The sequence below is a fragment of the Eutrigla gurnardus genome, assembly GCF_963514095.1.
Source record: "Eutrigla gurnardus genome assembly, chromosome: 4".
In the NCBI taxonomy this organism is placed as follows: domain Eukaryota; kingdom Metazoa; phylum Chordata; class Actinopteri; order Perciformes; family Triglidae; genus Eutrigla; species Eutrigla gurnardus.
The window spans coordinates 10,389,305-10,403,409 of record NC_139918.1 but is presented as its reverse complement, the minus strand read 5'-3'; the positions used below and the strand labels follow the sequence as shown (position 1 = coordinate 10,403,409).

The window sequence follows — 14,105 nt, the reverse complement described above, 5'->3', positions numbered from 1 at the left end:
CAAAAGTTGCGTGTATACTGGGCGTTCGTATGATTCAATACGAAAAAATTAACGGTTCGTATGAAATCATACCCTCAGTGATCAGAGAGACAGAGAGCAGCAGGCCATGGAAGGAGCAGTTCACGGCGCTGCGGGGAAAAAAAAAAAAAAACAGCCATCGGCCACTATCGGGGCCATTTTCCGTTAATTACGATAGTTTGTAAAACGTCCTATCGGGGCCGATTAATCCGCCAAACCGATGAATCGGTCGACCTCTATAAAAAAGAAAAAGCAAGCAAGCCGGAGGAAACAGCTAGCAAGTTAGCGAGCAGCGTGGACTGGAGCAAGAAATGGAGCAGGAGAAAACTTGGAGAGAGAGGTCGTTGGAGAGGGGGAGAGGGAGAGAGGGAGGGAGGGAGGGAGAGAGAGAGGAGCACGGAGAGGCAAATGGCTGCTGCAACCAAGGAAATTATCTAAATACTTTCACAAAATGGCCAATGGCAATATTTAGGAGATGCAATGTTTTGATCAAATGTGTCATAAGTCCTTACCGCAGCGGATCAGGGTTTTAATCCAGCCTGGGACCATTTGCTGCATACCATGCCCTCTCTCTCTCCTGCCCTTCCTGACTAATTCATTAATTTTCTAATACCATTTATCCTGCACTAGGATCACGGATGCCTATCTGAGTTGACTTTGGGCGAGAGGCTGGGTACACCCTGGACAGGTCCGCAGTCTACCGCAGGGCTAACATATACAGACAGTAGGGATGGGCATTTCGAATAATTATCCTAACCTTGTCGTACCCGCGTAACCGAATACTGTAATAAAAAAATAAAATGACGCCATGTCGGACAGAGCAGCCGGTGCATAAATGCGCTCTGTCCGTCAGACAGTCCGCATTACTGACACACAGCGTCGTCAGACTAAATATCAGGTGGATAATAAGAGTAGAGACTGGAGTTTAAGATGCACATATGGGGCAGATGTGCATCTTTATGCCGCGGCTGCCTCGGAGGAAAAAACTTTTTTTTCTTTTTTTAAAATCATTAGCGGTGCTTATTTATTAGTCCACACTACATTTTGGCGCCTTCAGTCCTCTCTGCCTCGCATCGTCTCAGGAAATAACTGGGAAGGTTTCAGAATGTTTGTAAACTGAAAGCATATTTTCTAACAGACTTGATGACACCTGTCGTCTCCCTCCCGACGGCGTACGCCGAGGGAACCACCACAGATTATTGTAAAAGGTTTGAAAGTCCGAGGCTCAATCCAAAAATGCTTTTACACAGCAGAAAATCACGTTGCTTGATCCGAAACTGTTTAACACCACAAAAAGCCGAACCGTGGCATGATAATGTAGTTTGAGCCGACACTAGACTGCGCTCTAACGTGCCGTTTCTTTAATCCTAGGTTAACTGGATAATAAATTCATAACCGGATAGCAGATTGCCTACTCGAGTACCCGGGTAACCATGCACATCCCTAACAGACAGATAACCATTCACACTCTCATTCACACCTATGGGCAATTTAGAGTCACCAAATAACCTAACCTGCGTGTCTTTGGTCTGTGGGAGGAAGCCGGTGTACCCGGAGAGAAATCCGGCTCGGGAACTCAGGAGAACATGCAAACTCCACACAGAAGGGCCCCAGCTGGTCGGTGGGTTTGAACCCAGAATCCTCTTGCTGTGAGGCGAAAGTGCTCACCACTAGACTAACACCCCTTTCCTGACTTTGTACTTAATCACTGTCACATAAAGTTGTCAATAATCATCTTAAAAAAAATAATAATAATAATATCAATACCTTTGCCCGTTTGTTGTCATCTACTATCTGAAAAACAAGTATGAGTGGAAAGGTGTAAAAGGTAAGAAAAAAAACAAAACAAACATTACAAATAAAAAATATGTCAGCCCTCAAGATGTGCTGGCCCACTGGAAAAAAGCCCAGTATGCCAGATTACCAGTTCACCCCTGCTCTAGGTGCTAGGGAAAATGTTTGTATATTAAGAGAAAAGAGGAAAATCACATTTTAATTCTAAAGAGGCGTTTTAAAATTTGTAAAAATGCTCTGCTATGACTATTTTTTGATTAAAATTGCTTTCCCACAAAAAAAATGTTTAACAGAACTACCAAAGAGGCTAAAAACAAGTCTACTATTTCTCCCTCATTGAAAAATCCAGATTCTATGAATATTAGTAAGTAGTAAAGTAAGTAAAGGCGGTGCGCATTAGCGGGGGCAGGGGAAACGGAGGAGCAATGTCAAAACACTAAGTTTGCACCAGGATTCAAATCAAGGTTGCATCCAAGGCGGTGACTATACCGCTCAGCCCTGGCAACTAATGATACTATTGTTGAATAGCTGTGTAAGTAGATCACATCACAGTGAACAACAAATGAGATGCTAAACAAATTCAACGGGATTGGTTGCTAGGAATTGTGGCGTATTAATCCTGACTGTTTGCTGAAAAACTGAATCCAACTTTTTCAGACTCTGGCTTTGAAACAGCATTTTTAAATCTAAAATGCTCAGTTGTGGCTGCATTAGCGACTTTGCTGCTGAAATGTCTTTTAGCAGAACCCAAACACTACATTTGTTAATAATTTAAAAAAGTCAATTTTTGGTTTAGGGGGACTTTAACATTTAACCTGGTCAAACACATATTGCAATATCTGTCATTACTTGTTAGATTTAAACAGACCCCTCAGATTTGACCCTTTTCAAGGCCATATATCTCATTAACAGTGAAACAACATACCTTTGACTTCGACACTTTGTGTCTTTCCAGCCACTGTCTCTCCTCTTTTATTTCCCCAAGGCTTTCTGTTTTACTATATTATTATATTTGCATTCAACATTTTTTTCAACCAGAGTGTATTCAAGGTTTTCAAGGATTCAAGGAGAGAGTGACTTATTAAGGTGACGGTTGATGGAAATGATCCAAAATAAGGGGCCGGTAAAATATGGCTGGAAAATGAGGAGCATCACATTAATAGCTACAGATACTGTAAAACACTATAACGACATATGAGTGCATATATTGTCTTATTTTATCAAGTAAAATATAAGTTATAGATTTACTCAACAGCCTGATAGTTCATAGAAATTCAGGTAGAAATAGGTTAACTCAGAGTTCCACAGCTTATCAAAAACAATCCTTATTTTATTAACATAGGCTGCCTAAGGGCGCGATCAGTAGCGTGCCGGGCATGATTGCCCCAGGGGGGTCCCCCGCGGCTTTGCATTCACACTGCTCCAGCCCAAACGGGCTTTGGCCCGTTAGCCGGTTGTACATACGTCATCACGTCCTAATACTACACACGCATGGCTTGATGTTGTTATTAAGGAGCGCCGTCTCTGCATATATTTCTCGACAACACTCGACCTGCATCAGCGAATGTGTGCACGAGCGGATCTGTGCGAGCAGGCAGCGCGAGGAAAGCGGATTTTGGACGGAGACACACAGCGGCATTTTTCTTATAAAAATCCGCTCACACCACGAGTCTGAAGAGTGCAACAGCTTACAGTGTCAACTTTCCGTGTTTTCAAAGTAGAAAGTGGCATCGTGGTGGTTTAACGAGGCAGAGCAGCATCAGAACAACATCAAGCGCGTAAAGTACACGAAGAAGAACGTAGCGGGAGTGCGCGGCTCGGATTGTTGCGGCCGCGCGTCTTGCGGAGCAAGTCTACTGTGCTGCGCGGAGGCGCTCCTAATGTAAATGATTATTGATTTATGAATGAATTGATAGGTGGCTTATTTTTGGCATATTGATTTTTTTTTTTTGGCTTGTACAATGGTAGGGGAAACACTGTGCATAGATACTTACTCAGGAGTTGCTGCTTTTCTTTGAGGACAGTTTTGGCCATGGTAGACTTCCTCATCCACTTCACCACGGCACGTGCCCTTGCTCCCCAATTGGTGACAGCGTTGCATTGGTGGATCTTCTGGGCTGCAAGGTTTAATGTGTGTGCGAAGCAGCCGATCTTGACAAGCTGCAGCTTCTTCATTGCCACGTTCATATTTCCTGCATTATCCACCGTCGCTGCCACAACCTTATCACTAATGCCGTATTCCTGAAGTATTTCTTCAATCTCCTCAGCCACAACAGCACCTGTCTGGGCTTCATACACTGCCTTGGTTCTTAGGACTTTACCCAAGATCTTTCCCTGCTTTGCATAATGTACAGTGACCGTTATATAATGGTCTTGGGCAAGGCTTGTCCATCCATCTGCTGTTATGGCTGCTTTTTTCACATCTCTGAATTCTGAGATGAAGTTTTCTCTTTCCACCTGGTACCAGGCTGGGATCAGTTGGTTCGTAAGAGCTTCCCTTGATGGGGGCTTATATCTTGGATTTAACACCTTTGTCATCTCCCTAAAATCATTCGTTAATGAAATACTACAGTGATTAGGACAGAATCAACATGTAATTTAACATATCATTCTGATGATGTATTAGCCACCCGAAAAATAAATACTGTGAAGTTAATCTTAAAAGTTCACTGTATAAACACTGTATGGGCTAAAATGGACTGTAATAGACCTACATACTAGCTGTTGGTTTCATTGACCACCTACTGTTGCTCTACAGTGGAGAAAGGATGTAAGCCTTTCACAATGAACTTGGTCACTGCCTGGTGACATTCGTGCATCTTCTCCTCATTCCACCTGGCTCCTGGACCCTGAGCAGCTAGCGTGAAAGCGGTAACTTGAGCCGATGTCGAGGGGCCAGCTGCCTGAGAGCTATCATCTAAAATGCATGACATTTGTATAGGTCGGTATCATTTATAAAAGCTACGCTACTACTATAAAAACTGCAGTAGCAAGGCGACATCCTGCTAATGCAGGATATTTAATGTGAACGTTACCGTCATCAACGGAGGACATTGTGGAGCCTGTTTGACTCGTACGCAGGCTTTTGAACACATGGCATTCTTGGCACTTAATTCCATGCTGGGTAGCCAAATGTTTTAGCATGTTGCTGGTGTTTGCACCCTTACACGAAATTACAGCATTGCACTGATTACACACAGCAGAATTATATGGCGTTTCGTGAAGTGTAGCCAGACTTTGGATCGCTTACTCCTCTCCATGATGCTGCCTCGGGAAAAACACACTTTTGTGTTAGGTGTTAATCTACACATTTTACTGGTAATCCGCAGTCCGACATGTCTCTCAAATGATTTCTACAGGTAAATAAGTATTTGTATAGATATATCTAAGTCCAGTGGGGGGCACTAACATTATACAAATGGGTCAGATGTAACCTGACCCTTTTATCCAATCCCGTAACATCACGAGCGGCATTGCCCACCGGTTGCTGGGGCGAGGTGCTGTTGTTGTATCTCAATCTCATCTCTGATCTGAGATCTGATATTGTGGGCTTCCCTATTCTACATATATGTTGTATTTGCCACAACGGTATCCTCAACCGGATGTGATGTTTGAACATCGCCATAGGAATATCGTGGCACGTACTGTCTTGCCGTCCCGTTTGTATGTTTTTGTTGTTCTGTCCAACAGCATTTGCTGTTTGCCGTCTACCAAGATCATACATTTTATTAAAACCATCATGTTTTTATTTTAGTTTAAATCAGTCTTACATATTGGAGAACTACCATATAAAGTAAGAAATATTTCCTGAAGATTTTATCAACCGCGTCTCTGCTAAAGACTCGTGGGGCGGTGTGTTTGAGGTCACTTTCCCTTTATTTTATGACGACACATACACTTTTAAGGTTGTATCAGAGAGTTCTTTGTACAGTAAGGCCTAGTTCTTCTGCAATGGGGCGTGGTTTCTTTGCCTGCTGCGGACATACCCCCACCATCCTGAGGCAGAGAATGCTGCTCATTTATTGACTACTTTGATGCATAATTTTATATACTTAACAAGTTTTTTAGCCCTTCAAATGGTTAATAATATTTTTTCCTGTGGTATTTTTAAACTTAGAACATATTTATTTTTGGTTTCCCAAGTCTTTAATGTACAATTAAATTTCAAAGATCTGATATTGCAAAATAATTACTTTTTCTTTTTTTTTTCTTTTAACACATATCAATAAGCAGTTCCTTTTATATGTTTTATACTATATACTTACTTGCTTCTGGCATTGGGTATGGGGAGTTTTTTTTCTGTACTGGAGTGGTTGATGGTCCTCTTGAGAGAGACAGAGAAGATTGACTCCTCTGGTCTTCTGCAGTGGGCTGAGTTTTCTGGGAAGCTACAAGAATCAAAGAAAATGTAATGGTTAAGCTATTTTTCAGACTAAACTTAAGACAAATCATTTCCAATGTAAATTACTTTTGCAGTTAAAGGAGCTGTATAAGAAATGTACAGCAAGTAATCATAAAATCACTCAATGTCACCAGAGACTAATCATATTAATTTGAAATACTGATCTAGTACAGTGAGAATATTCACATTTAAAAATGTTATTTGCATTTGACTGAGACCACTGAGCTGCAGCTACGGCTGTGAGATGAAATTATCTCCAATTGAGATTGCGATTAAAAAAAAAAAAATAATAATCCATTTCTATTATCGGTTATTGTGATCATTTCCTTGATATCACACGGTAGAAATAAGCAGCTTGTGTCTCTGTCGTGAGAAGATAGTTTGAGCTGCAGCACCTAAAGCCAAAGAGAAGTACAACGTTCCATTCCGTTTTCTTTTTCCGCTTATCCGTGATGGTTGCGGGGATGTTGCCCCCTAACGTTTTTCCCCCTAAGGGGTTGCAGGGCTTACTGGGGCCAAATCCAGTTTTACTTGATGGCCGAAGGCCAGGGTACACATCGCAGGACCCTTACTGATGGCAGTGGCTGCCACACAAAGTGCCACCTCAAGGATACTTCGACATGTAGCTCAGTTCCGGGAGCCGGGATTTGAACCAGCGACCTTCCGATCTAGTCACTAGTCACCAGCCCTACCCACTGAGCTACAGCCGCCCTTAGAAGTACAAAGTGAAAGCTGGAAAAGAGGGAGGAAATTAGGTGAAATGGAGCCGATGGTTAATAAAGTGATGGTGAACGTGCGGAACACCTGTCAGGTCACCTGAGGGGGGAAACGACTGCAGCAATAGTTTTAGCCACAGTCTTACATACAGCTCCTTTTAGTACAAGTTCAATATATCCACCGAATCTGATCCATCAGCTCCTTTCCTGTAGCAACAACCTGCAGTTTAATTATTCAACATTACAAAAATATAGACCTGCAAACGACAGGGAGAGACAGGAGTGGATTTTCATTCCTGTCCCATCACACTCCCATGAATGAGTTTTTAAAATGTTTTAGCTAGATCTTCCACCAGTTAACTGCAGTGGTCGCTGTCTGCCATTGTATGTGTTGTAGATTTGTACTGATGTAAATATTTTGGCAATTGGGCCAATACCGGACCAGTTATAGCCGACAAAGTTTTGAAAGTTTTGTGCAGCAGCATAGCCAACTTGGCGACATCTATTTTAATCCTCACAACCATTCAACTGAGCGTTTTTTTTTTCTGAGTTTAAAATAAGTACACTACTTTTAATTGTAAATCTAAAACATTAGTATAGTAGCATACCACTGTGTATGGGTCCCTATCCTGTTAGGGCAAAATATTTATGTATTGAATTAAGTCCTGTAGAACCTTTTTTTGGCCTGGTAGCCTGAGGTGTGGAAGAGGGCGGGGATTGATGGTGTTGACAACGTTGACAAGCACGCCTGAGACTCCCTCTCTTGAACGCGTTGCAGCTTCCTTGGAGGAACAGGAAGTTCTAGCTCTGCAAAAAAAAAAAAAAAAAAAAAAGATCTTTTTTTAAGCAAAGACAATGGAGATGAACAATATACGGAAGATAATATTTTTAAATACATCTGAACATTGAGCAAAACTGGTCTTATGTGAACAACCAATGACTACTTCCATATTGAAGCTGCAGCAGCCATACAGCCAGAGCCTTGGATGCTGAGTCCACTGCCGTGCTCTCAAGAAAACTTTTTTTAAAGTAGTGGCGGTACTTCACCCAGTACTACCGGAGACTCCAAAACGATCTCACATCTCTCTTACCATGAAACACACTCATCTTGTGTGTGTGTCTGCATGTGTGGAGGGAGGGAGGGGGGTTGACAGAGGCTAATAGAGGAACCTGACAGTCTATCATCTTGAAATTTCCAACCAAGTCGCAGACTTTATTTTCACTTTCGTCAGCTTACTATGACGTGTAAGAGCTGCGATTGGCTTAATGTCCGACTATCAGAATAAAGTGACAGTTCCAGCAAATATGACTGAATAGTTGTTACCTACTGAAGCTTTAAATACCCACACGGGCAGTTTAACGGCCCAGTTTTAAACTGTCCATTGTTCCCTCGACATTGTTTCCTCACTTAAACTATGCATCACTGCATCTCTAAAAGACAATACATGTTATTTGTCACATAAGTGTTTTCATATCCTATGACCTCATCACAAGTACTACATAACAGAAGAGGACAAAACAAATATAACCAACCTTCACTTAAGTTGGAACCTTCGCCATCTTCAACTTCCGGCTCATTGTCACTGACTGCACTGTCAAGATCATCTAATTCAAGAAACAAAAACAATTATTTTCATTACTGTTTAATCCGTCATTCACTTCAATTCATTTCAATTTTAGGAAAATATGCAACAATGTAAATAGCTTTCAAGCTGCACTATTTTTGAGTGAAGTGCTGCAAAATAGGGTAGAAAGGAAGTAGTTCATGAAAACAGTAGGGTTCGCATGAAATAATTCTTAAAGTTATACATGAACAACTATTTTGAAAGATAAGATTTGGTACCTAAAAGAAAATCATTCAATGGCTTAGATTTTCTTTTTCTCCTTTCCATTACTGCTTCCTCTTCCACTTCTGTAGCACTGGTTAAGTCCAACTCCTCGCATGTTTTGAAGTCATCTATTAATAATGTATTACAATAAACATAACAAAGCAAAATGGTGTCAATTCATGATACTGAATTCAAAACAAAATGCACACAAACAATGTAACTGGACCTACCAGATCTCATTTAGATTTTTATAATTGGAAACGAGTTCCAACTATCAGTTGGTGTCCGCTGTTCTTTCAAATGTTTGGCAGCATTTGCCACCTTTGGCCAGAACAGCAACGTCTTCTTGGTGTCGACCCAGCTGTCTGGCACTGTTCCCTCTTCCTGACGTTTATTTTCTTGCCACACTGCCCTAACCCAAGCCATCCTGAAATATAACATACAGACAACTTAAAAAACATGGCTTTAAAAAGAATAGAAATAAGACACGGTATAAATTACTTACTCCAAAAACTACTTCCGCAAAACTTCCTCAAAATTTTTTTTCAAAGGCAAATGCAGATATGTCATTGAGTGAACACTTGAAATGTTTACAGTCATCTGACAGATGCCTTAAGTTGTGCACATTATACACCAAAAAACTGTCTGTGTATATATGCTGACATTTGTCTACAAAATAGCATAGCAGTTGTTTGGCATAGTCCATGTAAGCAGAACGTGTCCTCTCACTGGAGTCCAGAAGGATTGATATCGCTACTGTTAGGCAGAGAAAGTGTTCATATACATTTTTGTGCAAAACCTTTTTCAAAACTACAGGTCCAGTATATAGAAGGAATTGCCTAAATTCTGTGGCTTTCCACCGATCTAATTCAGACAATGGCCTGGGTTGGCGAGCAAATTCACTGGGAAGCTTCCCAGGCAGAGACACAAGAAGAGTTGAAATCTCCCCTACTTTTCTCTGTGACAGTCTACACTGAGGTGGTCCTTGTTTCAGAAAGCACAGCAGTCTTTTTACAACTCCTAGACATACTAAGTGCATATAATCAAGAGGAAAACCTGACACACTTCCAATTCCTACATTAACTAAAGGGGATACTCCAACCTGATGATGAATATAAAGTCCATTGGAGAAATCTCGATCACTTCTCAATGGGTAGTCTCCTTGGAACACAATTCTTTTGTTCTTATACTCTCCCTTAATCGTGCATCTTTCACAGCAGTGATATCCAGTATGTCCTTTTACACACTTTAAGAACGCTCAAGCTGGAGCATCACAAACAAAAGCCTTGATGCACACGTGGATTTGTTTGCCATTCACAGTGATGTGCGTTCTCTGTAGTTCTGTGTATTCAGCTAAAAAGTCTTCAAGAAAATGATCAACCGAGTTAGGTTTAGAGTCACCATAAAAAAGTGCGAATGGTTTAAGTCACTGAAACGAAAGATGATTGGCCAGAACTGGGCTTTAGATGACTTGAACAGAGGAACTCCATCAACGTTCACCGATAGGTCCACAGAGTTTGAATGTTTCAAAAAATTGCTGTTCCTAGAAATCATTTTCACAAAAGAGCACTCAATCCCAAAGTAAGCATATTGACCACCACACTTGTCCTCTGTCTGGATTTGACGAGGTGTTTTCAATAATGTCCTTGAATCCTTCGGCACATCTAAACCTTCATCTTTCAAAATACCAAGCAATTCATTAATTTGACTTCTACCACATTTACTTCTCTTCAGAATCAGTTGACAAATATTCTCTGTATCCAAAATCAGAATCAGTATCTGTATCAACAGGTTCACTCGCTTCTTGTAAGGTACTGCTTCCCTCTAGTACAAAATCTTCAACTTCATCTTGTACATCACGCTGGTTGTGATCCAAATTTTCAGGGCAATCATCTTCACTGCTACTTTCTAGTGCAATTGCTGACGCTTCAGAGCGGATTTTTCACCAACGCCGCAGATAGGACATGCCATGATCTAAAAAACAAAATCCCACAAACATTAGAGGTTTTTGACTTCTTTGACTTCTTTTTCTGTTATAAAGAGGGAAAAAATAAAATAATCTACTTTTATCAAAGCCGAACTAATTCACACATTTTCCTTACCTTTGTTTATGTCGACCGTCCAAGTACTTTTCCTCTCAATGCCCACAAAGCCAGGTTAATAAGTCCTGAAATGTTCTTTAAGTACCTGGAGAGCCTTAGGGGGGTGATGAAGACGACATAAATGCAAATATCCTACAAATACACACTTACGAAAAACTGCTCTAAGAATCTAACCGATTAAAAACATTTTCAGCTTTTTTTTTTTTAGCTTGAATCTCTTAAACCACTTCTCTCTCCAAAACTACCAAATATTCCATAATTCTGAGGATTTAAACCCTTGAAATGCCAATTTGATTCCTTGATGTCACTGTTTTTTTTAATGAAAATCCCCCACAAAAAACTCCCATTAAAAATCCCATTTAACCACATTTTTTAATCTAATTGTTTTAACAAAAAACAATCATGCATTCTGTGATGTAAAGGTTTAGATTTGAAGAATAGCACTATTTGCTGGTAAACTGTCATATAAAAATGAAAAATATGTTTAAGTTATGTCAATGTCACCAACACAGACAAAATGGTGGCCAAAAGAAGATGAAAATGTTGCCCAAATAGACAAAAATGTCCCTGATGGGGCCTTAAGGTTAAGAAAAGAAGAAGAGCTCCGTGAAGCTCTGTGCAGCGAAAGCGAAACTCACTGAGGAGGGCTGCTGGCCCCGCTAGCTGTCCCGGATGCTAGCACATCCCCCACTCTCTCAGCAGCAGTTGTTGTCAGGACCACAAAAAAAAAGAAATACAGTCCGAGTGAAGCATTGGAGCCACGAACCGATACCTGGCCATCACAAGCAACGGTAGCCCAGTGGTAATGAGAAAGAGGGCTGTTGTGGTGAGCTGGGAAACTAATGCTAGCGGTGGATGCTAGCCGCCACCGCTAAAACAGCTCACTCGACTCGACTACCCTTACGTTACTCGTCAAGGCTCCCGTTCTTGGTGGCGGCCGGGTATTGGTCCACGGCTACAGAGCTGCACTTGGACTGTATTTTTTTTTCTTTTCACTCCTGATAACTGCTGCTGGCAGGAGGCTGCAGTTGAGCCCGAGAGAAGGGGCTCAGTTTGAATGTTTTAGTTTACAAACGGCAACAAACAAACCTCCAGACTTTGTTCCCGCACTTGCATGATGAATTGAGAAAAACAGCAAACTCTAATTACATTCACACACATGTTCAACATTTAGAAGACAATTACCTGTGACAATTTCAAGGTGGCAGGTAGTCTCCTCTGGTGTGGTGTACCGCGCTGACTCGTCGCCGTGTGTGGGCGGGGTCTTCACACGGCGGGTCTGTTTCTGCTTTTTCCTCTGGTTTATTTATTTTTGGATTGAGTCGGCAAGGGAACGCCTACAAAAACATCACATCCGGCAAGAGCCGTGGGGGAAAACAAACCATTCTCCCTGTCCGCATTTTAAACCTTACAGTCTTGTCCGCTGTCATGTTGTAGTTTGAATCACTTTTATCTGCTGCAAAGATATAAAAACAATCAGTACGATCGGGGTCGATTGTTGTCCGTATATTTTAAAATACTGGGTCAGTGATCCACACGGCGCTTACCGGAAGTGACGTGTTTGTGGGCGTTCCCTTGATTGCCGACTCAATCTTGTTTTTTTTTATGTTTTTGCCTGTTACATTTGAATGTTTTTTTTGGTGAAAGTTGATGAATAAAAAATAATAATAATAATGATAATATGTCCCACAATTCATGGTGGCCTAGAGCAATATTTTGTGAATGTCATGGAAATACTGTGATGAAAAATACATAAACAGAAAATAATATTGTAATTCAATAATGGTTACAGCTGTACTAGAAAACAAAAGATACCTAATACAGCACTGCAACAGTTTGATGCAAAGAATATCAGGATCAAAATTTGAATCATGACAGCACTATTTGTGATTCAAATGAAATGGATCAAACAGTGATGTGTTTAGAATCATGTGATTGTTCATCAAGAAGGCAAATCATAAAGTAATCATCAATCAACACCAGCAGTTAATGCCCGAGGCATCCCGAATTCCTGTACTAGCACTGCAGCCTCGGCCTGGCCTGATGGAAGCTGGCTGCAGCTGGAGCCAACTTGGCCTGGCGGTACTGCTGCTCAAGCCTAGTTTAGCCTATCGGTAGCTGCTGCTGCTGAAGCTTGCCTTGCGGTAGCTGCTGCTGCCGCTGAAGCTTGAGTTTGGCCTGGTAGCTGGCTGCTGCTGGAGCCTGAGCCTGGTGAAAGTTGACTGCTGCTGGAGCATGAGCTTGGCCTGGTGGTAACTAGCTGCTGCTGCCAAGCTTATTTTTTGTATTTATTTTTTATTTTAAATAAAACAGTTTCATTTAACCCTATCCCATAACAGCTAGTCTATCACCTCTGCACCAGGGTTGAAGTGAGATCCGCAATATCTCCATGACAGTCCATACAGTTTTACAAGCTCATCTCCTCACGCAGGGCTTTGTGGATGGTGATATGCAGGTTGAACTGAATGAGCCGCTTGTAAAGATGCAATGCATAGGCCCAATACCACACATTTTATTTTGAATGTGACTGAAAAATTATATTTCTAAACTCATTCTGGCAACACTGGTTACAGGTCGATTATGAACAGGATATGTAGTTCACAGTTTGTGTCAAGCAAAACAGGCCGACAGTGTAAATTGTAGATGCAGATACACTTTAAAGAGATTCTCTTGCTTGATGGCATCAAGGGTTATGAAAATATTTAGCTCTTAAATCACATCCCCAGACATGCATGGTCAGATCCGATACTGACACTGATCCTCTACTGACACTGACTGATGTGGATGAGGTTCGATTTTAATTAGGCCTTTATCACCACAAATTAAAACCAACAAAATCTCAATGTCAGAATTATGTGCTTGCTAATATTAAACGTTTAACAGATGTTAGAAAAAGGTCACCATAAATGTTATTATGTCAAAATTGGCATCAGACATTATTATGAAATTGTATATTAGTTAGCTACTTAACCCTAACTTAAAACCAACAAAATATCGTCAAACAAACAATGTTAGAATATTACATTGTTTCGATGTTATCATTATGATGTTAAAGTTGACGTTTTCTAAGCCAGACGGATAGTTTTAGATGTTTGCAAGACATTGGATTTTAGTTACTTATTGCCACAACTTAAAAGCAACAACATTTTTATGTAAAAGGATGTCAGAATGTCACGATTCTGTAAACGTTTAAATCATGGCGTTGAAAAGACATTGGGTTTTGGTCACCATAAATGTCAGAATC

At 40.9% G+C, this 14,105-nt stretch overlaps 1 long non-coding RNA gene across 1 annotated transcript; it reads right to left on the bottom strand.

Moving 5' to 3' along the window:
- Positions 1 to 5,106: 5,106 nt before the first annotated feature.
- LOC311013011 lies at positions 5,107 to 12,131 on the bottom strand. The gene is made up of 3 exons (XR_014597099.1): positions 12,054 to 12,131; positions 10,862 to 10,936; positions 5,107 to 6,200 (listed from the first exon to the last, which is right to left on the bottom strand). It is a non-coding gene; the product is annotated as an uncharacterized lncRNA (long non-coding RNA).
- Between the last annotated feature and the right edge of the window lie 1,974 nt (positions 12,132 to 14,105).